Source organism: Mustela putorius, unplaced genomic scaffold (genome assembly GCF_011764305.1).
Source record: "Mustela putorius furo isolate JIRA1106 unplaced genomic scaffold, ASM1176430v1.1 tig00003858_pilon_pilon_pilon, whole genome shotgun sequence".
Taxonomy (NCBI): domain Eukaryota; kingdom Metazoa; phylum Chordata; class Mammalia; order Carnivora; family Mustelidae; genus Mustela; species Mustela putorius.
The window spans coordinates 32980968-33006184 of record NW_025422010.1 but is presented as its reverse complement, the minus strand read 5'-3'; positions in this window follow the sequence as shown (position 1 = coordinate 33006184).

The following is a 25217-nucleotide window of genomic DNA, read 5'->3' as shown; positions in this document are numbered from 1 at the left end:
TTATTTATATGCAGTTATGGAATAGGCACACCTAACTGATGCAGATAGATACCCGAGGAGAACTTGCTTTGGAGTGGAATTGTGAATACTGACCACGAAGGGGCAAGAAAGAGTTCTGTGGAGTGATATAAATGTGCTTTATCTTCATGGGGGTATTGGTTACACAGACCAATTTATTTGTTAAATATCTAATTGTGTGCTGAAATCCCCTACATTTCACGGAATGAAAATTATATCTAAATTTAAAAACAAAACTGGTCTGCTTATTACATAAAGGATATACGATCTGCAGGAAAACAATTCTGAAAAGAATGAAAAAAAAAGTACTAATCAGGGCATTTTAACTTTTTATTTATGTAATTAAACAGAGAATATAACATAATTTAAACATGCTAAAACTAACTAACAAAGGCAAAATCTAGGTATTTGAATTCTCCTTCAAATTAATAAAAAATAATAGTTTACCACAGTTTTTAGGTGAATTTTTTTTCTATGGTGACTTGATCCCATGGCTATTGCTACAAGGCCTCACTCAGTGCTGCACCACATGGAGCTCTCCATGGAGCTGGCTGGGTGTCCTTTTGATAAGGTGGTTGGCTTCCCCCTGGGGGCAAGTGATCTAAGAGAGCAAGGAGGAAGCTACATGCCTTCTATGGCTTGGCTCAGAAATAGCACACAGTTATTTCTGTCTCATACTAATCATTAGAAGCTAGTCACTAAGTACAGCCCACACTCAAGGAGAGAGAAAATATGTTCCACCTTTTGAAGAAGAATGTCACAGAAATTTTGGTTACATTTTAAAACCTGTAAGCACAGAGTGACCTCACCCTTCTATATGTTTCTGACCCTTGTAGAGATAAAAAGGGCTTACCCTATTGAATTTCAATAGTAGAGCATTGGTTTCAACAATGAAGCATTGGCATTTGGGGGAATTAACCCCAGTCCATGCAGGGAAAGACAAATCATTCCTAGGACTGATACCAAGATAAGACAAGTGAGCTAAGGGAGGGTTATGAGGCACTTGCCTCAGGTACAGATTAAAGGGGTACAAAATTAATGCAAAATGCTTGTTTTTCATCAATTTTGCTATTTAAAAAATATTGCATTATAATATTATCTTGTTTATTGAAAATTTTAACTACCCTTAAAATTTTCTCCTGAAGTAAATGCCTCACTCATCTTGTTTTCTTAACTCTGTTCCTGGCCCCATTCTCTCATACTTTCCCTCCTCTTCTTACTTTATACATAAGACCGGTTAGTTACTTTTAGCAGAATGTAATTAGTGGATCCACAGTCTGCTGATAACAGACTATAGGTAGCACAGAACAATGGGAAACTGCCAGGCTTGATACTAGGTGGTCTGGGTACCAGTACCAGTCAAGTCCTGCTCTAATTAGCCACAGGACCTTAGAAAAGTCATTTCCCTTCTCAGTGTGTCAATTTCTTTGTGACAAATTTGAAGGGACTGAATTAGGTATTTGCAAAGGACCAAATTTTTGATAGCAGAAAGTCATAGTGTCTTGGATGAGGTTTTTCCTTTCCTTGAATCCATCATCTGTACCTAGAGACCTGAAATCCATTACTCTTCAGGGTAAAGCTAATGTCTTTCCTATGTGATTGTTGTTTTTAATTTTAATCTGGAACCATTCTTTTTGTAGTCATTTGGCAGGTTTGCCCAATCTTGCTCTGGGGTAGTAATCAGGGCATGATGCAGTATTGGTATCATTTTCTATTTTCATTAAGGTGCCCTGAGGACTTCCAGCATTTGATGCCAACAAATTTAAATTATTAATTTTATTACAACAAGAATTCTATAATGGCAGTGTTACTGAAATGCTTTTCAAATTGGTTTTTAACTAGAAAAATAAAGAGATAGAATTTGGACACGGGAAATAATGAAAAAGTGAGACAGCACTGCTATTGATTTTAAAGTCAAGTAAGGGGATTTTTTTTTAAAGTTCAATATTCACAAATCATTGGCCTTTCATGAGATACTAATGAGAGTGCTCAACAATCTCTTACATATATAATAATGGAGAAACAGACTAATAATAAATGAAAACTGTAGCACTTACATGCAAGAAAGAAAAAAAACTGATCCCACTAATTAATATTCTTTTAATTGATTCCACTGTTTAATTAAAAAATGATATTTTCAACATGCCTAGTTAAAAAGCTACTGTAAACAAGAGATATATAATCAGGGACAAGGGATGGACTCACAGCTCCATTTCTGAATGATCTTAGGTAAATCGCAAAAAAACAATTTGAAACTGTCTTCACCTAAAAAATGGGGATATTATAACCCTTACACAGGGATTTTTGTGTGGCTCAAATAAGGTACTATACATGAAAGCAATTTATAAACTGTAAAATACTCTACACATATAGAAAGCTCACAAATTTGTAGATATTTCTCATTTCCAATTAATATTATCGGGAGTCCTATGAAGGTGACATGGATGAAAGAATAGTGGAATTCTAATGTGACTGTATCCATCAGATGACACAAAGCCTGACCCTGAAAAATACAAGTGCATAGATTTCACTTTCATTCAGAGTGATGTGATGAGCTCTCTAATAAATGATAGTATTACAGAACTTTTGAAAAATCCTTGTCATTATTTGTGTTTATTAGGTGCTTAAACAGAAGAACCTCCACTGGTGGACACAACAAATCAGTCAGCAAAACTCATCAGGATCACCCTGTGCCTGACTTGCCACAATCAGCTATCCTTGTATTCCCCACCCAGTTCTATCAAACCCCACAAACCCAACCATGGAAGGACTCTGAGTGTGGAAAGAGTCTCAAATGAAGGGCAGATCTAGACTTGGACTAGAACCAAAACCTTGGTGACAAGTCCAAGAATCTAGGCTCCTCTGTAGGTGAAGAAGTAAACCTCATTCAGGAGGAATCCAAAAACTTGTGAAAAGAGTATGGTTGGTGTAGAAGGTGGTAGAGGCATAATCTGAAAGTTAAGCTGGGATACAGATTTGGTGGAAACATTTGTGTATGACTGATGAAGTAAAGGCCATCAAGACTCCAAGACTAGAAGATGGGAATGGGAGCAAGCAGCTTAGAGCAGGCAAAGTAAGAAATGGAAACTCAGAAATGCCTTTCCCTTGCATTCTCTTTCATCACAAGGATATCTTGAATTTATTAAAAAAAAAAAAAAAAAAAAAGAGGTGAGAGTCAGAACCATACCTTGGAAACCAGGAAAGGCCCTTGAATATTGAAGTGCTATGTTGACGGTATTTTTGGATTTTTTTTTTTTTTTTTTTTTTTTTTTTTGGTGCTGTTCATTCAGTCTCCACCTGGAGCAAAAGGACACAAAGACATCCTATATACTGTTCCTATGCCAAGAGCTGCTAACAGGAAAATTCATTTCTCTAATAAGACACTGCACATACAGTATTACTAAGAGGAAAAGTAATGTTGGAGTACCAGGGCTGCCCAAAAGGCCATCCTCTAAGAAAACAGTTGGTCTGCACATCTGTGAACTAAAATCTGAGGGGCTATTTTCACATTCACCTTCCCTTTTCTTCTAGAATCTAGCTGGGCAGCAGTGAATGTCAGGGAGCTATGTGAAATAATATTAACAGCCACATTTTATTGAAGGCTAATCATGTGGCAGGCTTTGTGCTAACTGCTTTCCACTTATCAGCTCATTTAAGCCCCACTTCAACCTCATGTAGTAAATAGCATTATCTCTGTTTTATTGATGAGGAAATTGGAGGCTTCCAGCCAGCACACAGTTGACTGAGATTTGAACATGGGTTTCACTGCAAAGCCTGCTTCATGATACCTCATTCTACTCTTAAATTCCGGAGCATATTAGGGAAACTGAATGAATATGTGCTCCTGTGGAGTGGGTGAAATTTTTCTGATGGTGATGGCAGGGGGAGGGTGGGGTGTCTTATGGCAGAGGTGCAGGATGGTGAGTGGTTCATATGAGTTGACCTATAAATTAAGAGAGGAATAATGAAATCAGAAGTGAAAGAAGGGAACACAGAAAAACCCACCCACTTTCTGAAAGTCTAAACCTTAAAATACTTTCCTCAAGGAGGACTAAGGAAAGACTGGCCAGAGTTTCAAGCTCTGTTCGTACACTGTAATTCTCTTCTGAGAGCACTCTGAGCCTTCAGTAAAGACATGCCTTACAGTCAGATAGGCTGGACTGATAAGACTCCAAGGAGACAGTACAGACAAAGGACCATTGGGGCTGCCTGATCCTATTTCCTGGAAAGAAGGAAATGCTGAGCGCCTGGTAGACTTCAAGAGAGAACCTCAGGAGGTCTTCCACGCCCACGGAAAAATCCAAAAGTTGGGAACATAGGAGATAGTCCGTAGCAACAGAAATGAAACCAAACTTCCAGGTTAATTAAGAACCCCCTTTGATAGGGTTCAGAATACTGAAATTACATTCCAACAGCCCAAGAGATTACACTGAGCAGTTCGCTGCAGGTTTTCTCCTGACTTTTGAATATCTATCTTCTGTTCTTGAAGGAGAAAGGGGCAGTGGCAGCTGACTACTTAATTTATTTCCTTTTATAGCTTTAGCCTCAGATTCATTTTTTTCTGATGACCGCTGAAAGATCTTTCCATGCTTCCTACTCATGGGAATGCCCATCTGCCTGCACTCCATCACTTCCAGCTGGATTTGACACAAATTTGTCACTAATAGCAAGTTCTTTTCCTTACTTCCCCCAATCCTAGACTGAACATCTGCCTTGTATATTGGCAAGATTAATATATCCCACTTGAGCAAATGCAATATGGTCTCTTGGTGTCACTCTGAGAAACAGAATTTGTCTTGCCAGTTGTGATAATTGTGCCATCTTATACCATTAAAACATATACAGTCCATACTGTTCTAGGTAATATGCAGTCCTTCATTCATGAGGCTCATGCTACTGAATGCCATCAATGGGATACTCTGGGAGTGACACAGGTGTCTATCTCCTGTGTTTCCAAAGAAAAATAGTCATATTTGTCTTCCTGTGACATGGATTTTCTCCATCCTTATTCTCCTTGCACCAATCTGTGGTTATTTTTATACAGTATACCGCTTTATTCACAGTTTCACTTTCCATGGTTTTAGTCACCTACATCCAACTGCAGTACAGAAGCCGATCCTCCTTTTGACCTATCACCAGAAGGTTGATAGTTGCTTAATGTTACATCACAATGCCTACATAATTCACCTCACTTCATCTCATCATGTAGGCATTTTATCATTTCACATCACCACAAGAAGGATGAGTACAGTACAATAAAATATTCTGAGAGACCACATTCACATAACTTTTATTACAGTATATTATTAATAGTATTATTAACTCATGTTATTAATCTCTTACTATGCTTAATTTAGAAGTTATACCTTATCATAGGTATGCATGCATAGGAAAAAAAACAGTATTTATAATGTTTGGTATTATCTGTGGTTTCAGGAATCCACTGGGGAACCTTGGAATGTATCCCCTACGGATAACAGGGGGACTATTATAATGTTTGAATCCTGTAGACAGAACTGTATCTTGTGTGTACTGTGGCCCCAATGTTTAAGACAGTACCAGAGATACTGTAAGCCCTCAGTAGATATTGGGTTAATACATAACTGAACTTTGTCAGAGACTTCTTAAATTTTAAACAGATGAAACCTCTGGGTACGAACATGATTTTTTTTTTTCTCTCACACGTCCTGCACCTCATTTACTCAAAGAACTTGAAATATCATTTGCTTTATCATTAGCGAAATTATATTACTAGGTACAAACATGTACTTATCAACATTGTCAAAGTCCCTAAAAATGCGAAGTCTCCACTAAAGTGAGGGTCATAACAATCAGTATTATGGTGTCATTGAACTGGTATTGTGATGGGGATCCAAAAAGTGGTTTTTAAACACAAGTGAATTCATTTCCACCCCCCCACTTCTGAATGCCTCACATCTTTTATCATATGGAGTAAAGAATTTTTAACCTAGAATTGATGGGTAAACATTGTGTTTAAAGCCTCTGCCCCAGATGATTCTGTTAACGACAGTCTTCTCCTCTCTATGGAATTCTTAAGGTTCCCTAAACTCAACATTCTAAAATTATGAAAAGTTAAATTGGATTTTGAAATCCAGGCTATAGAAACAGAAACAATCTTTGAGATACTAATCTAAAATATGACCATTTCCCAAAGCTCCTGATTTCATCTATTTTAGACAGAGAGCACTCCTGGGAGAAACACAGGTTACATGCTATTGGTCTTTACACATAAACTCCCTCCACTACCAACATGCTCTGCATCCCAATGCCTGGCCAACCCCATCACTAGTAATCAACCACCATCCCAAGAAGTGAACATAATCAAAAGCTAAATCAAATAAATATGTCTTACTCTCTGCTCTGACGTCGGCCAAGTTCCATTTCTGGTGGGAGGCCAAGGAGAACTGGTGCCAAAGGCATATGGCTGTGGGCACCATTGTGCCAGAAAGATGTCAACACATTGGAAAGGATTCAGGGAAGAGGAGCGGGGGTGATTAAGGGGCTGAGGAATTTACTTATGAGGGAGATTAAGAAAGCTAAGTGTGTATACATTGGCTAGGCAATATATGGGAGGCAGCAGAGTTGGATATAATTTGAAGTGTCGACAAGTCCGCACAAGGAATTAGTGGCGTGGGAGCCAGAGGAAATACTAAGGCTTGGGAAGGAGTAGTAAATAAGGACAAAACCAGAGTCTAGTTGTTATCAACATGTCTTAAGAGTATGCTGATTTAAAATGAGAGCAATTTTATAGTACAGTTGTAAGACTAGTCATAGATCAAAAGGAGAACATGCAAATAAGCTGTACTGACCTGGGACAAAAGGTCTAAGAAACTCAGTGTATCTTCCCTATCCCCTCCCCTTGTGGGGCATCAAAACTAAGAATACATCTACTGCCCACTGTCAATTGTCCATAGTTCCTCAGCTGCATCTCAAGGAGGGGTGGCCCAGGGTTCAACCTTTCTCTTGCCCCTCTTTCTATCAGTACTGTTCTCCCTGACTCCTTTTCCCAGTGGGATGCCCCATAGACACTGACCATTTGTTACAGGATAATTATGTATATAGATAAATAGCTTTATTGAAATAAAATTTACATATCATATAATTCATTTATTCACAGTGTATAATTCAATGCCCTTAATATATTTATAGACTTGTGTATCTATCACCATGATCAACTTTAATAATATTTATATTACCCCCCAAAAAAGCTTGTAACTCTTATCAACCCTAAATCCTCAAAAAAAAATGTCTAATTCCACAAAGGTACGTTGTCAAAGCCAAATAAAAAATGGAAAATACCCCACTAAAGTGATGGCCATAAAATCATTAGTTTGATCAGTGATCCAAGAGATGGCTTATAAATATAGGTAAATTAATTTCTCATCATCTTTGAATGCCTCACAATTTCTATGGCATGGAGTGAAAAGTTAATAACCTCACATCTTTCCTTTTCCAGCCCTAGCCAAACACTTATTTAAATTCTATCTCTGCAGATTTGCCTATTTGGGACATTTAATATAGGAGAAATCATATAATATGTGTATCCTATATCATTTAATATAGGAGAAATCATATAATATGATACATATTATAATATAATATTATATGATACATATTTTAATCATATAATATGTATCATATAATACTTGTCTTTTGTGACCAAGTTCTTTAAATTAGCATAACGTTTTCAAGGTTTATCCATGTTATGGCATGAATCAGCACTTTGTTCCTTTAGATGGCTGAATAATATTCTGCTGTATGGATATGCCACATTTGTTTATCCATTCAACAGTTGATGCCTACATATATCATTAGTAGAGACTATCACATCATTTCTATCTCCTTAAAAATGCCTGCTCATTTCCTTTAATTACATGATTCAATCTGAGACATAATGAAGTGATTTTATCATCTCTCCCAGAAGAGATATATTGTCTACAATCAAACAAATTAATGATGCTGGAATTTTATATTCCTTGCCAGGTTTTTCTGGAGATACATTTGGTTAGTTAGTCCAATGGCCTGGATGTATTGTATCACTAGTTACTTAGTTTCATAGAAACATCTGGACACAGTCTCGCTTAAGGGACTTGACCCTTTAGTGTTTCCCAAAAGGGATAGACCATACATTGCAGCAGAGGCTGCTGAAGCCCTCGTACTCCCACAGCAACAATGAAGTGAGTTATAGTGCGTCTTCTCTGGGTGAAGGTTTCCTCCTCAAAAAGTAAGTGGAATAAGATGTTATAGTATGTTCTACCAATGGGATCAAACCATACTCCAACCCATAATAGCGGTGTGACATTGAGAAAGTTATTCCAAGTCCCTAAGATCCAGTTAATGCACAGGGACAAATAATCTCAGCGGACTGCATGAAGTAAATTAAATAATACACAAAAGTGCATAGCACACACTCGAGGATCAAAAGTATTAGTTGATTTTAGCAAGATGTAATCCTATAAGAGAAAGAGGAGGAGGACCATATAAAAGCAGGAAAAGGTTTAAGGTGCACTACATGAGAATGCCTTCTATATAAAAGAAGAGTATAACAATAAGAACTATGATTTCATAGCTCTTCTCATGCCTGGCACTATTCCTTAGATCTTTTCATGTATTAACTCTTTCAATACTTCTGTGAACGAAGTAGTATTATTACCTTCATTTATTAACAGAAGGGTTTTGTCAAAGGTCACTCAGCTTAACAGAGGTGGGATTCTCATGTAGATAGCTGGTTTGGGGACTGAATGCCAACCACTTATCCTGCTGTTGGTCTCCACATTCCTCTGAGAGTAGGCTGGTCAGGCACATTGTGCACTGACTGGTATAATCAGGCCTGGTTCATCAATAATCAGTTTCCTGAAGATCAGCGTTTTAACTTCCATTTTTAATTTCAAACATACTGTTTTAAGTTACTACTCTTTTCTCCCTGTAATAACTTCAACTTTTACAACTCTCTCTTTCACTATGTTAAAGCCCAAGAAAAGATCTTGGTAAAAATTGAGCTGTTCATCTTGTTCAGAGTTGTCTTTTGTATGCCATCTTTCATTGCTATAAACTCGCAAAGAGAAGCAGGTGGTGAGGATAAAAATACGTTAGTATTTATATTTCTAGCCAAAAGTCACCTACATTTCATTTGAGACAAATAGGAAACAAGCAAAAATATCTCCCTTCTATTCCTACCCCATCTATGCCCAACAGCCTAGTCAGACTCTGATTCTCCAATTCTGGGTTATTGCCACATATCCTGCCTTCCCACATTCTCTATAACTTTAAGCCCTTCCTACACACGGCTGCCAGAAGATCCCACCTGCCCTGCCTTCAAGAACCTTCAATGCACCCCTTCTGTTAAATAGATCCAGGTTCAATCCTATACTTCACTTTGCCCTCCCAACATCCTTCTCTGCCTCAGTCAGTCAAATGTCATCACTGTCCTCTCAACATGGTCATTCACATCTGTTTTGATACTATGAGGTATACTTCCTCATCACACACACACGCGCGCGCATGCCCACACAGACACACACGCATGCACTAGAAAGAATAAGCACCCAGTAAATCTACACCAGGTTGTTTTTGTTTTGCCTCTTCTTTCCCCCAGTTTTATCAATAATAAATCCTTCCTAACTTTTCCAGCCTGGAATACCGTCTTTCTTTGCCCAAATACCTGTCACAGGTGCTGCCACAGTGTTTAAACTTAACAGTTTTTAAAATTATAAATCACCTCTATGAGGGACCTCTTTGAGAGGGACTGGGTTAAGCCTTGTTTTCAAAATTAGACTTGGTGTTTAAAAGGTATTAAATACCTTCTATCTAACTGATTGATTCAGTGGCTGAGATGAAATATCATCTTTCCTGTGGTCTTCCTATACCTGAATCCAACTTTTATTACCCTCAAGAAAATGCAATTTCTCCTTCTGTACCCCATCATGATATGGACTCCATCACTGGACCACTGTAGACAGCACCCTATACTCTGGTTATTGTAGTAAAGCTATTTCCCCCCAAAGAGACTAGGAACTTCTTGAAAACAGGGGCCTTCACAATCACTTTCCATCCCCAGGGCTGTATCTGGTATTTACTAAGCTGCTAAACATATCATCTGAATTTAACTTAATTAAAAGAGCAGAACTCTGAAAGAAGAGGGTTAAGTGTGTTGAAATGGGTGCCGGGGTGAAGAAGTTGGAGTGGCTCAGATGCACACAAGGTGCTTCTTCTTTTCATACATTGCATTAGATTTGCTCTTTATCCAGGACCCACTGTGCCAAATCGGGCTTGTGATTAAGATCAAGTCTACCGGGAAATCAGCAGACAGTTGGAGAGCATTTGAAAAGGGCCTTGCTGTCCAAAGTTTGCAACTCTGGCAAACAGCTGTTATGGTTCTATTGTTTTATTTTTGCTTCTTTTAAAGGGCAAGGTTTGAAAAACCAAGGAATTTATAAAAAGAATTTCAGTACAAAGAGTACACTCCAGGAATCACTTTCTCTTAAGTTGCCCACTGCATAGACTACTGTGTAGATAGTGGCTGTGTCAGCTTCCACGGCCACCTAGTCCAAAAATCACCTCTTTCAAGATGCAAAAGATCTACTCTGCCCTGAGGCAGGACTGTGAATATACAGACTCTATTTCTGAGAACGGCTTTCAGATCCATTTAGAGCCTCTCAAGGAACGTGTCTCCCATTCTGTAGGGGAATCTAAAGTATTTCCTCATTGAATCAGAGAATATTATGGCTGGAATAGATCTTAGAGATCACCTAGCTTAAATTTCTTTTATTTTCTCTTTTTCTTCTTTCTTTTTCTTTTTGTCAAAGAGAGGAAACAAAGGAAAGAAGAAAGCACACAGCCAGTTATCACAGAGGGAAAGCTGTGATGTCAAGTTAAGCTCATTCCCTGCCACACCTCAAAGCCTCTGCTACTGTTTACTTCTGCATAAGTTCACAACAACATGTTAAAGGGGTCTACCCAGGCAGTTAATTGAACGAGTTGGTTGGTTTCACAAAGGTCAAATGCTTACCTAATTATATGTCCAAGTGCTCACTTTTTCTATATCAGTGTTACATAAACAGAGAAGTTCTGGGCTTCTTTATTTCATTTGTGTATCTGGAAGATGAAATGGAAATTTGGACCTTACATTTAAAATTCTGTTTGTGCGTGCGTGTGTGTGTGTGTGTGTGTGTGTATTTGCATATGCTAGTTTGTTTGGAACTGGTGAGATTCAACGTAATGGACTGGCAGGGAAGAAATTCGGAATGGGCCTTTGACTCAGAAGGCAACATATTTACCAGTGATAGCAGGCACCTTGGCAGAAGAGAAAGAAGACAAATGGGGCGTCTCATACTGAGCATTGATGGAAGAGCACAGAAGCAACCTTGAAAAGTAACGTCCCTGGACTGAGGCTTCTCTGGAGCAGGAGGCAATTCTACAACAATGACCAGGATTCACACAGTGCAGAAGTCAAACTACTAACTCAACTGCCTGCTTGAATTCTACTTACTTACCTTCTTTATGATTCTTTGTCCATGAATGTATATACATTCAATGAATCCAGTAATATCGCAATGCTCCTGAAACAACTTATGTAATAAAGGAAAAGCCTTTTGGAAAGTACAAAGAGAGAGTTAAATAGAAGGTGTCTATCATTCTGACTGCAGGGATAATGTCTTCACAAACATAAAAGTATTTGCCCATGTACAGATTTGGCAAGAACTTCTATAGGTTGGTCTGAAAATAGACCACTTGCCTACAAATGTGAAAAAAAATCAGCAATGGGAAAAAAGGAATAAATAAAGACATGCACATCTCATTTAAAATGTAAACCATAAATAGTGTTCAGACACAAATTCCAGCTACTGCTTACCCTGCCCAATATGACTTTTGAGTGACTCTCTTCCTAACCAGACACAGGCAATAGAAAATATGGGTAAAGTACCAAGTCTATGCCTGGGTGAAAGTTTTTCATCTTTCAGTCAAGTGACTATTTATTTTTGAACTTCAAAAAGTTTAAATTTCTGCAAGAAAGTTGGCAATTTGGTCATAAAATTAAGCACAGCTTCATAATATTGCCAAGAAATTAATAAAGGAAGAACACATTTGAGGATTCCAGTTGTGAGCACCTCAGGTGTCTATGGTGCTCGAAGCTTCCTTGGTTTAAACCAATCACATTGTGTCTTCAGCTCAGCCCACTTTATAACTTTAATTAAACAAAATTAAAATTAATTATTAATGGAAACAGATGAATTAGCTAGGGTGACCTGATATGTTTTTTTGTTGCTGTTCATTGTAAGGTGCCACTATATACTCAGCATGAAAAGAGTTTAGCTTGAACAGTGCTGAATATCAACAAAGTTCCTGCCCCAAGGAGCTTTCCTTCTATAAACAAGTCAGTAAAAGACAGATCATAACTCCAGGTATAGCTGACAGAATCCACTACTTCCGAAATAAAAGAATATCAATGGCAAATTCTAATCAAGGGAAGAATTGAAACGTGATTCTCTAGAGAGTCTAAATAAGGGATCAATTCAGTCATTGACTCAGGTTTTATGAATATTCAGAGGCATAAAATGAAGCTCTTCCCTCAAGGCAGCGCCTTCCGAACTCTGTGCTAACACAGTTCTATAACGAAACCTCAGTCTATACTATTAATTAACCCTATTTTAGTCACTGGATAGTCACACGCTGATTCCTCATGTCTTGTTTAGTTTTTCATCTTGCACACCTCAGGAATTTCTTTTGTATCTTTGGCAAATATTTCTTGAAAATGTGTTATGGACCTAGCACTCACTATATGATTAGTGTACAGTGACAAGTAGAACAGGTGTGGAGGGATAGATTTTTGGAGAGAATTTCATAATGCCCCTTGAGGGAGTGGGATAGCCGCGCTGCATGAACTATGAGGCAGAGCTTTCTAACCTGTACAACTTGATGGTTGCAGGCAGAACATTGAGGCAGAGCAAATGGAAGAAGATAAGGCTGGAAGAAGATAAGGCTGGCAGGAGGACTCATGGGTTAGGTTTTAACCATGCTCCCTCTGTGGTACCAAAGAGACATCTAAAAGGGGGGTCAAGAAAACAGTTCCACCTATGTGTTGGAATCTGTGGCTAAGTCTGAGAAAGATCTCTTTTGCTGTCATGATAATCACTAGAGGTGATTAGGATTTTTTCTTTGTATACCATACAATATAGATTTTATTTATTTATTTAGTTAGTTAGTTAGTTATTATTATGTTACCAAACAGTACATCATTAGTTTTTGATGTAGTGTTCCATGATTCATTTTTTTGCATTAACACCCAGTTCTCCTTCCAATATGTGCCCACATTAATATCCATCCAATCCCCTACTCTCCTTCCCTCTAAAACCCTCAGTTTGTTTCTTAGAGTCCCCAGTCTGTCATGGTTCGTCTCCTCCTCTGATTTCCCCCCTTCATTTGTCCCTCCCTTCTCCTAATGTCTTCCATGCTATTCCAAATAAGCAAAACCACATAATTGACATTTTCTTCTTGACTTATTTCACTTAGCATAATCTTTTCCAGTCCCAACCATGTTGAAGCAACCATCTTTTATGATGGCTGAGTAATATTCCATTGCATATATGGACCACATCTTCTTTATTCATTAGTCTGTTTAAGGGCATCTTGGTTCTTTCCATGGTTTGGCTATTGTGAACATTGCTGCTATGAACATTGAGTTGCATGTGGCCCTTCTTTTCACTACATTTGTGTCTTTGGGGTAAAAACCCAGTAGTGCCATTGCTGGGCCATAGGGTAGGTCTATTTTTAAATTTTTGAAGAAACTCCACACTATTTTCCAAAGTGGCTGTACCACCTTCCATTTCCATCTATAGAGTAAGAGGGTTCCCCTTTCTTCACAATGTCTCCAACATTTGTTGTTTCTTGCCTTGTCAATATTTGCCATTCTAACTGGTGTAAGGTGGTATCTCAATGTGGTTTTGATTTGAATTTCCCTGATGGCTAATGTTGATGAACATTTTTTCATGTGTCTGCTAGCCATCTGCGCCATCTCCATGTCTTCTTCGGAGAAGTGTCTGTTCATGTCTTCTGCCTATTTCCATGCTCATGGATTGGAAGAATAAACATTGTTAAAATGTCTATGCTACTCAGAGCAATCTATACTTTCAATGCCATCCTGATCAAAATTCCACCAGCATTTTTCAAAGTGTTGGAACAAACAATCCTAAAATTTGTATGGAACCAGAAAAGATCCTGAATCACCAATGAAATGTTGAAAAAGAAAAACAAAGCTGCGGGCATCATGTTGCCTGATTTCAAGCTATATTACAACGCTGTGATCACCAAGACAGCATGATACTGGCACAAAAACAGATACATAGATCAATGGAACAGAACAGAGAGCCCAGATATGGACCCTCAACTCTATGGTCAAGTAATCTTTGACAAAGTAGGGAAAAATATCCAGTGGAAAAAAGACAGTTTCTTCAATAAATGTCCTGGGAAAACTGGACAGATATGTAGAAGAATGAAACTTGACCATTCTCTTACACCACACACAAAGATAAACTCAAAATAGATGAAAGACCTCAATGTGAGATAGGAATCCATCAAAATCCTAGAGGAGAACATAGGGAGTAACCTCTTCAACATTGGCCACAGCAACTTCTTCAAGGACACATCTCCAAAGGCAAGGGAAACAAAAGAGAAAATGAACTTTTGGGACCTCATCAAGATAAAAAGCTTCTGCACAACAAAGGAAACAGTCAACAAAACAAAGAGGCAATCCACAGAATAGGAGAAGATATTTGCAAATTAGACTACAGATAATGAGCTGATATCCAAGGTCTATGAAGAACTTCTCAAACTTAACACCCAAAAAATGAGTAATAAAGTTAATTAGGATTTTTCACTTGGACCTTATGTCCTCTGAATGTTTATCTGTAAGAATTCCCGAAGTTGGCTGAACACATGCTGCCACAGAAGATTTACTTTTGCTTTTGCTAGTTGACCCAAACCAACTTGGCACCTTATAACACAAGTCTAACTTGAGTTATTTTAGATCACATAGGCACATGAAATTTGGACCACAATTCAGAAACTCAAGGAAGGTTAATTTGGTATTACAAATTCTCGGGATTTTTGTCAGCATGAAATTGGAACTGGGAACTTTTCCTAGCTGCACATCCCTGCAGCATGGGTCTATTTCTAAGCCTCTGGGGTTCTAGTTTTATACAGAAGGCATAGATCACCCTTCTTCCATGGGCTCTGGGCAATATCTCCTTTCCCCTGCTCTTCTCATAAGATCAAAATGGAAGCTCAAGATACCATTGTTTGCCAAAAGCACATTTGTGAGGAGAATTACTTTGGTGGAGCCTAGTTTTTATTTTGGTTTTGGGGTTCTGAACTTGTCCCAATTTTTTGCTAGCTTGGTATGTATTTTAAAATGCATTTTAAAAAATCATACTTATGTTTTATTTAGAATTTTTAGTTGTTTATGTGGCATACTTGTTTAGGGTATCTAATCTGTCAACGGGCACAGAAAATAAAGTTTTGATATTTTGTTATTATTTCCCAAATATTTGCTATGTGATTTATAGTCATTATATTACTTAATCCTTAAAGCATCCACATGCAATAGGTATTCTTATCATAGTTTCCAGAAGAGGGGAGTGAGATTAGAAGAGATAAGTAAATTGCCAAAGGCAAGAGAACTATTAGTGTTTTAGGATTTGAACTCATAGCCTCTTGGTTCCCAACCTCGGGTCTATAATAACTGTAGATACTGAGACATTGCAAGAACACTGAGCTCATTTTACCATCTGCTCTTTTGTCTATATTTTTTTCCCCTCCAATGTGTCTTGTGTCCTTTATCTTCTCAAATTTTCCACTTCATGAGTCTCTTCCATCTCAATAAACCCCACCATCATCTATCCAACTGCCTGGACTGAAAGTATGTATAAGTCATTCTTGATTTTTTTTTTTTCCTTTCTTAACATCTGAAGACATTGCTCTGGTCTAGGCTACCAATATAGATTGTCTAGACTCCTGCAAGAAAACTATTACTTGTATCCGTGTTCCTGTTCTTCTGCTATTGAACATTTGCTGTTCATTTGCACTCAGCAGCCAGACTGATCTTTTTAGAAATACACTTTCACATCTGAAACACATACACAAACTGACTCCAAAGAAATAAAGGAGAGCCCCTTTCCCTGCGTTCTCTGCCCTTCTTTTCCTGACCTACTGGCTAAGGAAACTAAGAGCCAGAGAGCCTAAAAACATTCCTAGGGTTACACAGTGGTAAAGGCATGACTAAATCTTAAACTACCCTTTGGCTCCTAGGCAAAGCTGATTGTCCATATTTCTCTCATGCCATCTTTAGGGAATATGCTAAAGGAGTAAACCCACTTGACCTTAACAACATGAATGATCATGTGGCCACTCATCCTTAAACCTGGAATGTTTCCAGGTAGGGTTTTATGAACTGGAGGTTTATGCCCCTCACGCCCACCACAAAGTCATATGTTGAAGCCCTAACCCTCAATGTGACCATACTGAAAAATAAGGCCTGTGAGGAGGGATAAAGATTAAATGGAGTTATAAGGGTGGGGCCCTAATCCAATAGAGGCATCCAATCCTTATAAGAAGAAAACTCTGTCTTGTAGGACACAATGAGAAGGTGACCATCTGCAAGTGTGGAAGAGAGTTCTCAGTAGGAACTGAACTGGTTGGCACCTCCATCTTGGATTTCTCAGCTTCTAGAACTGTGAGACAATAAATTGCTATTGCTTAAACTACCCAGTCAGTGATATTTTGTAATGGTATTCCAAGTGGACTAATATACAAGATACCCTCTTCCTTCTAGACTATACCAAAAACATTAGAAATTGATTTGCAAGGGCATTTTCAGAATTTTTTATTTTTTATCTAATATCAGCTTTCCTGCAGAAAGTGCTTATAGTTGATTTTATGGAAAAAAAATTATCTGAGGTGGTACCCATTTGTAAAGCAAATAAACAATAAAACATATTTGAGGGGATTAACAGACCTTAATACTATGCTGTGCTACGATTTTTCTTTTCTTTTCTTTTCTTTTTTAACTTGCTGTGGTGCTTTTGTTTTGTTGTTACTTTTAAAGTACTCTTGGCCTTTGTCCAAAATCAGAATCTTTTATTAGAGTAAACTGTAGTGATTCTGGATAAAACTCTGGATAAAACTAAGGGAGCTATACACTGTGAGTAACCACCTTCCACTTATCCAAGGAAGACCCATTTAAGAAGATAATTTGTTTTACTAACACTTTTTATAACCTATAGGAAGAAGAATACTTATGCCTGTGGAGGAATTAATCTGAGTGATGAAAAGTGGAATAAAATGTTTCTGTTTCTCAAGTACATTACCTTAATAGACATTTGCATATCAACTGATATTACATATGCACATATATTATTTCTTGCAAAATGTGTGTGTGTGTGTGTGTGTGTGTGTGTGAACATGAACTCTTACAATTTAAAGAGTACATTTGATTCAATTTAATTACTGAGTGGCCACCACAAGAAGCCATATTTGTGCTGGAGGAGTCAAGGCATCAGACAATGGGTTGGCTCAAGAGTAAGCTAATGCACACAAAGTGTTTAAATAAAAGATGAGGCCAGAAATGTTGGTGCAGAGGACAAGTTCCTGACTAGTGTGGAACTTTCAGAGGGTAAGGCTTTTCTGGGCAACAGGATGCCCTCAGAGGTCTGACTGGATTTAGTTGGGCAGTAACCAATAATCTGAATATTTAAACAGAATGGAATACTCCCAAGAGACCTTTGTAAAGGAAAGTCTGATAGCCTCCCTTGTGTTATCCCAGTACACATGACAGATGTCTAATATAATATGATCTGTATCCTTTACTCACAAATAACTCACTGCCATATCCTTTTTCTGTCTGAGTGATACTTGGTGTGCTATCGAATTTGCCCCACTTGATTCATACACAGAAGCGCCTTCTGAGACACTGTGGCCAGGAAGACACATTAAGCCACGCGTACATCTATATCTCAGTCTTAGGGCCCTCACCCTCTTGGTCTCCAATACTCAAGTAAACATGGTCAGCATGTGTCAGTGGACACAGAATAGTCATCAGCGGCAGGCAGGTCCAGATGCCAGGTAGAAGGTACTACAAACCAGCACTGTCTAGTGAAAAGATCACGAGAGCCAAACAAGTAATTTTCATTTTTTATCAGCCACATTTAAAAGAGTAAGAAGAAAGAGGTGAAACTGATTCTAAGAATACATATAATTTAGAGTTCCTGGGTGGCTCAGTCAGTTAAATGTCTGCCTTCAGCTCAGTTCGTGATCCCGGAGTCCCAGGATCAAGTCCCACATCGGACTCCCTCCCTACTTGGCAGAGAGTCTGCTTCTCCCTCTGCCCCTCACCTCACTCCTGCTCTCACTCTCTCTCTTAAAATAAATAAATTTAAAAAGAAAATTTAAAAAAGAATACATGTAGAATTTTAATTAAACATATCCAAAATAATATCATTTCAATGTGTAATCAATATAAAAATTGTTAATGAGATAGTTTACATTTTTTCCATAAAAAGACTTCAAAATTCATAGTGAATTTATATTTAGAGCACATTTCAATTGGGACCAATAACATCTCAAACCTCAGTAGCCCAGGATTGTAGCCAAACTTAAGCATGCAAGGCCCCCTTTTAAAAGAAAAAATGAATATATATGGCACTTCACAATTGTAATGCTAGGTATCAACTTCTTATACTTTTAACTCGTATGATAATGAAATCAAAACAAATTGATTAAATAAATATAAAGCAAATAAAATGTGAATTAACATTATTTGAATATGAAAGCTGATATTTTGCTTAAGCTAAATATCTTGGTACAATATAAAATGGCAGTTTTAGGTTTGAACCACTGCAAATCTTCCTTCCCACGAGGACATGCCAGGATTTCATTTGGCCTTTTTGCAAAACAGTGCTTCATTTTAAGTGTCAATTCTGTCAGCAAAAAATCAAAGTACCAATACTTAGCACCAAAATTATTCAGGTACAGAGTCAATGTGATAAAAAATACAAATGCCAAGGTGAGCCCTGAAATCATTCATATCTCTACTAATTATACATAATTACTGTTGGATATATCACAGAAGTCCTTACCCTTGCCCTTCCCAACCTCCCCTCCAACTGGTTTTCTTTAAAACAATTATACTTCTTTTTTAAACTTAATATTACAAACAAATTTTCCATGTTGCTTCATAGTTTCCAAAGCATTACTCTTAATCGTCATATAATATTCGATCAAGAATGTATCAGCAATTACCAGCTCACTGCTGGACACACGATTCATGCTGGATTTCTCTGTTGTATTAGTTTTTAATGAAAACACTGCCCATCAGTTCATCCTTCTGGAAACTCTTTCCTAAGCACTTTAGTTTACTGAGTCTTATGTACTTCCAGCTTGCTAAGTGCCCACCTCTTTTTCTGGCCACCAAGTGTAGGCACATTCACAGCAGCCGGCCTCTTTTCTCCTCCCACCGTCCTCCAGGAACTCACCCTCATCCAGGATTTCCTCTGTGCTGATACAGCCATTCTCTCTCTTCTAGGCTCTGCTTTCACTTTTCCTATTCCCTAAAGAACATGTCTGCCAAATGGCCTCTGCAGCAAGTCAGATTCTAAACTGTGTTCATTTTCTTTGTTCCAGTACTTCCCATCGCAGAACCATCAGTCCATTTCTCTGTTAACGATAACCCCATTCTACTAGTAAACATGGGCTGGAGACTTTGCATTGATGCACGCCTCTTATTTTTCTTTCGTCTGCCATAACAAAGCTCTTGGCAAGACTCCCTGTGAATGGCATTCCTCTGAGTGATTATTTTCACTGTTACCCTGTTACCTTAAGTTATTTGTCACTTAAGGCACAGCAAAGGTACCTCACACACCCCCCCACACACACACATACACACACACACACACACACACATATGTGTGCCCTCACCTTTGCTCTTCTGGACAGTATTTGCAAGATTCGTTTCCTTAAAGCAGCCACCCAATCCTGAGAGTCTGCTCTTGGGAAACACTAATACTGGCACTCGATGACCAAATCAAATGCCACTGAGCTTACCCTTTGGAGACCTTCCTTTTCTGACCACAGAACACTCTTCTACTCTCACCCAGTGAGCGAGGGCAAGTTTCGATAAGGCAGACATGCATATGCCTTCTCTCTACCACCAGCCTTTAAATTTTTAGGTTCCAGGATCATGTCTTATTTATACTGATTATCCAGTAATATTCACATGGTGAATAGTCAACCAATAAGCAAATACATAAAGTTTAAAAAATGACTTCCAGCAAGTAACATTTTTTAGAGCAAATGATTTCATCAATCAATTGAATAAAAGACCATGCTGCTAAGAATTGGTGCCAACTGACAAGAGAGATCTGTCAGGGGTATGAAAAGCCACCCAGTGCAGGCTGGCCTGAGATACAAAACAGAGGGCCGTGGATATCTAGATGGGAGTCTGTGGGCACTAGGATCACAGAATCTAGGAGTCTGAAGGACCAGTTAATTCATAAGCTGCAGAATCTCATTGTACAGAGGTGAAAATGATCACAAATTTAAGAAACAGCCTCCTTTTACAATGCTATTACACTGTGTCTCCTTACTGATATAACTCCAAGTTGTACTTACTACAAAATCATCTGTTTTGAGACATTAAGTTTGTAGGTTTTTTAATCTTTAATTGATCAAATTGAATCTATAACCAAGTCGCAAGTGCTTAAAGGCCTCCCAGAAAGGAAAACGTGGCAATGACCACAGATAAACTTTTGAAAAAGTAATTAACATCTGTTTAGTACTTTGCTGTTTCTCATTTGAAAGGCATGGCAATCTTTTGAGAAGGTCAGGCAATTATTATTATCTTATTTTACCAATGATAAAATTGAGGCCTAGATTGCTTTAATGGCCAAATGTCATATTTCTGATGCAGCAGGTCCAGCAGTAAATTCAGTTCTTCAGACGCTCGGGCCATGGCTCATTCTAGTATTTACTGCTCACTCATTTACCATTTTCCCAGTGATCAGACCTGCTTGCAAATAACTATAATATGTGACATTACAAGTATCAGATACCTATCTCCTCTATGTCTAAATATTTTCAATTAAGCCGCTGGCCTATGTTTTTCTTCAGGAAGTTTCCCTTTGGATGCTCCCAGAAAAATACTCCTATCTCTTAACTTGGAAATAATGATCTTTTAAATAAAATATTTGTTCAATATGAATTAATCAAATTGTAATTTTTCATTATTTAATTTTCCTCTGACTCTTCCAGTTTCCACTGTGGATTCCTAGGCAGTTTAGGTACAACTCAAAGTGTATATTATAAGGGCTTGTGTTTTAGGGCTCTAAGAGCATTTCCTCTGGGTTTGGTTATAGCTTCAATCCGATCAATTAAAAGTAAGAAACCTACACTTATGAGACTTGCTGCCTAAAGGCAGATGATTTTGGAATAAATAAAACTTTGAAATTCTTATCTCAATGAGGAGTCTCACAGATTTTGTTCCTGTTATTGTTGCAGATTTTCAGCTTTCTATTTTATAACATAAGGAGCAGCTGAAGTAAAACATGTTTTTATTTTCATTTTCAACTTGCATATATTAACAAATTAAAGGCAGATCAAGCTGCAACAGTAGTTCAAGTTCTCTCTCCCCTCCCCCAACTGTGTTTTAGGAACTTACAGTAGGGCTAGCAGATTTTTGTTCCCTAGCAAATCTAGGGACACACATTTGCATATCGGTTTGCATGTATTTGAATTTTAATTTGCATAAATTTGCATACTAAATCTAAAAGCTTCAAGTACAAGTATATAAAGTAAAATAAAATTGATTAATTAGTGCAACCTACTATAGTTGTACCCAATCCCATTAATCTGGTTGTGCTGGAAGACTGGTAGTCAATAGTGGCCTGAAGGCTAGGGAGCCAGCTTCCCAGCTGTTCCTTAAACTGGGGCCAGCTTCATAAACACTGAATTGCAAGAAATGGGAGCATCAGAGTTAAAACTGTTCCTGGAAGGAAACATACACATACATACACGCACATCCACACGCACATCCAGAAAAGTTTTATCTTTAGCTAAGGATCAAATCAGAGGATAGTACAAAGTATGGATGATTTTGTTTCCTTATATGTCAGTTACAGTGAACAGAATGAAGCCTCTTTCAGGCTTGCCGAAGTCACTTAACCCAAAGCCAGTTCACTCTCAGATGCATGGCAGCTCACCAGGGGCAAGGGGAGAGCACCCACCACCACTAGCATCGAAGCCTTTGACCCGCCAATCTCATTCTTGTGAGTCCGGTCTCACATCCCTTTCAACATGAAGTGGCCACTCCCACCATCTTCTCTTTTTTCTTAACTTTCTCCCCAATGTTTTTTCTTTCTTTTTTTTTTTTTAAGATTTTATTTATTTATTTGACAGACAGAGATCACAAGTAGGTAGAGAGGCAGGCAGAGAGAGAGAGAGAGAGAGGTGGACGCAGGCTCCCCGCTGAGCAGAGAGCCCAATGTGGGGCTCGATCCCAGGACCCTGAGATCATGACCCGAGCCAAAGGCAGAAGGTTTAACCCACTGAGCCACCCAGGCGCCCCCCCCCCAATGTTTTTTCTGACTTGGTCTTTTTCTCATCCTATCTCTCCTGCAATTCCTCTCCTCCTCACTCATCCAAGTTACAACTTCAAGGCTTAGCTTAAATCTGTCCACATCCTTAAATATATCAATAGAACAACAATTAAAATAACTATGACGAAAACCATCCTTGCCTATTTCAACCCATCAGGCTCCTTTTCCTGAACCGCGATGACATCTATTCTCAATATGACTCACCTGAGTCTTTAACATGCTTTATGATGACATTTGTCACTTATGTGTATGGTTGATCTCCATACAAAGTTGCAAGTTTTGGTGGAATAAATATTCTGTATCTAAACTCTTCCAAGCGTCCATCAAAATTCTGGAAGCATACCAGGGGATCACTGTAATTGTGTTGATTCATTATTATGAAGAGTATTAACAAGACAATAGTCAGAATGAGGTGAAGGGAACAAACTATGATACAAAATCAGTAAATGTGATTTCCTTCATGTAGGTGGGTCCTAATTTAAGTTTGTACCTTGACTTGAATGACCTGAGCAGTTGGTAGAAGAGGCTAAAAGGTACCAAGCACTTACTCTGTGCTATCCACCAAAGTAAGTGGATTACATGCAGTATTTTATCTAATTCCCACAACAACCTGATGGTAGAGTAACCATTTTAATCAACATTTTGCGGGTAAGAAAACAGAGCCATTAGGTGATTTGTCACAGTTCACTCCTCTGGGTTGCAGCACAGACAGGACTCTCACCTGATAGGTCTGACACCAAATACTCTGTTTCCAAACCACCAGACTATACTACTTCTCATTTAACTGCTTCTTGTTCAGGCTCCTCATCTGAAAATGCATATAACAATTACCACCTCATATACTCTATGACTCCAATGAAACTGCATAGAGGAAAGAATTTTGTGAGCCACAGAGATCCTAGTTGTGTTTGTAGTTACTAGAGAGGAAGATACTTCTATCTTGGTCCACTCCCTCACTCTCACTTTAGACTCACTAATTCGGAAAATCTTGAAAACTGTGGCTTATCGCTTTTACTATGACTCAAAAGAGCCTCCCGAACTGGCCACTTGCCAGACTGATAAGAATGCATTTTCATACAGGCAGGACACATAGCCGGGGGCACGTCCCTGGGTTTCTCCAATTACATAGCTTGCTGCAAGGAGCTGAATCAACCATGAATGTCATCCCATTCTACAGTGGCGAGCAGGTGCTATCTCTTTGGCCTTTGGCATTTAACCATGTTGAATTATGAATGTGTTTCCAATCACACTGTTTGCCTTGGAGCTGGTTAGAATGAATGCAGTACCTTTTTGGGAATTAGATTTTGTTAGTAGACTATGCAATTTTTTAAAGTAAAGTTTATTCAGAAAGCTGTGGTTATCTCAAGATTTGCCAGATTATGGAAAATGGCACTGACTCCTGGATGAGCTCATGGAGTAGTTCCCTGCAAAGCCTGTGGCTTTATTTAATATTAAACAAAACTCACTGTCCAGGCCAGGGTAGGTCCTGTAAAATCAAACAGCTGATATGTTGGTCTCTCTCTCTTTTCATACAAAGTACTCCAGGGAAACTTGTGCCTTGGTTTTGTGTGAGATGAGACCTCTCTTTAGATGAATATGAATTTCATCTTCTAATTAAGAAAGAAAATGTTCTGTTCTACCCAAAAGGCAAAAGTTAACAACGTGATGAATTTAGAAATGGGTATTTTAGGCTGTTCTCTCTTTAGTGTATATGTCAGTTTATGAACATTTCATTGAGACAGAATGGTGCTAATTCCAGGTATCAAGTCTTTTTATGAACCTTGGTCCTCTCCATGCCATGCCCAAAATGCCAGAAAATTCTGTCAAATGGAAATAGAGTCCATACATACTCTAACAGGAACATATAGGTTTTTATGAAGGGACTGGTCACACTTTCTTCCCTACCTTTAAGATGAAGGACCTTAGGGATAATTTTAGGTTAAAAAAAGAACCTGTGTCTCCACTCCAATGGACTCACAACTATTTCCACCCATGTAGATAGATAAAAAGCCGAGGTTACAACATTTCCCCAAGAAGTAGGACTCTCTTATGTCAGGTAGTATGTTCTGAATTATAAAAAATTATTAATTATATAGAGAGTGAAGAGCATTTTAGAGACTCCTTTGTTCGTATTACCAAAGAAGGTATGTGAATGGCAAATAAGAACTTGAAAGGATGCTTAACATTATCAGTCATTAGGGAAATACAAATTAATACCACAATGAGCTGGCACTTTGTACTTAGCAGAATAGCTATAATTAAAAAAAACAATAAAAAGTATAGGTGAGGGTATGGAGAAACAGGAACCTTTTTGCATTATCCCAAACTTCCAAACTGAGAGTGGTTCCTTTAGGATCCTTCTCCTCAGGGTAGGACAAACAGACTTACTATATGCATTATATAATGAGAAAGTGGTCACTTCAAATTTCTCCTTGAACTAAAAATAATTAAATAGTGGAGTTAGGGCTTCTCTTCTACCTCTGGTCCTAATGCTTCCTGTGACACAAAGAGAATGGAACCTCAAACATGAAATGAAAA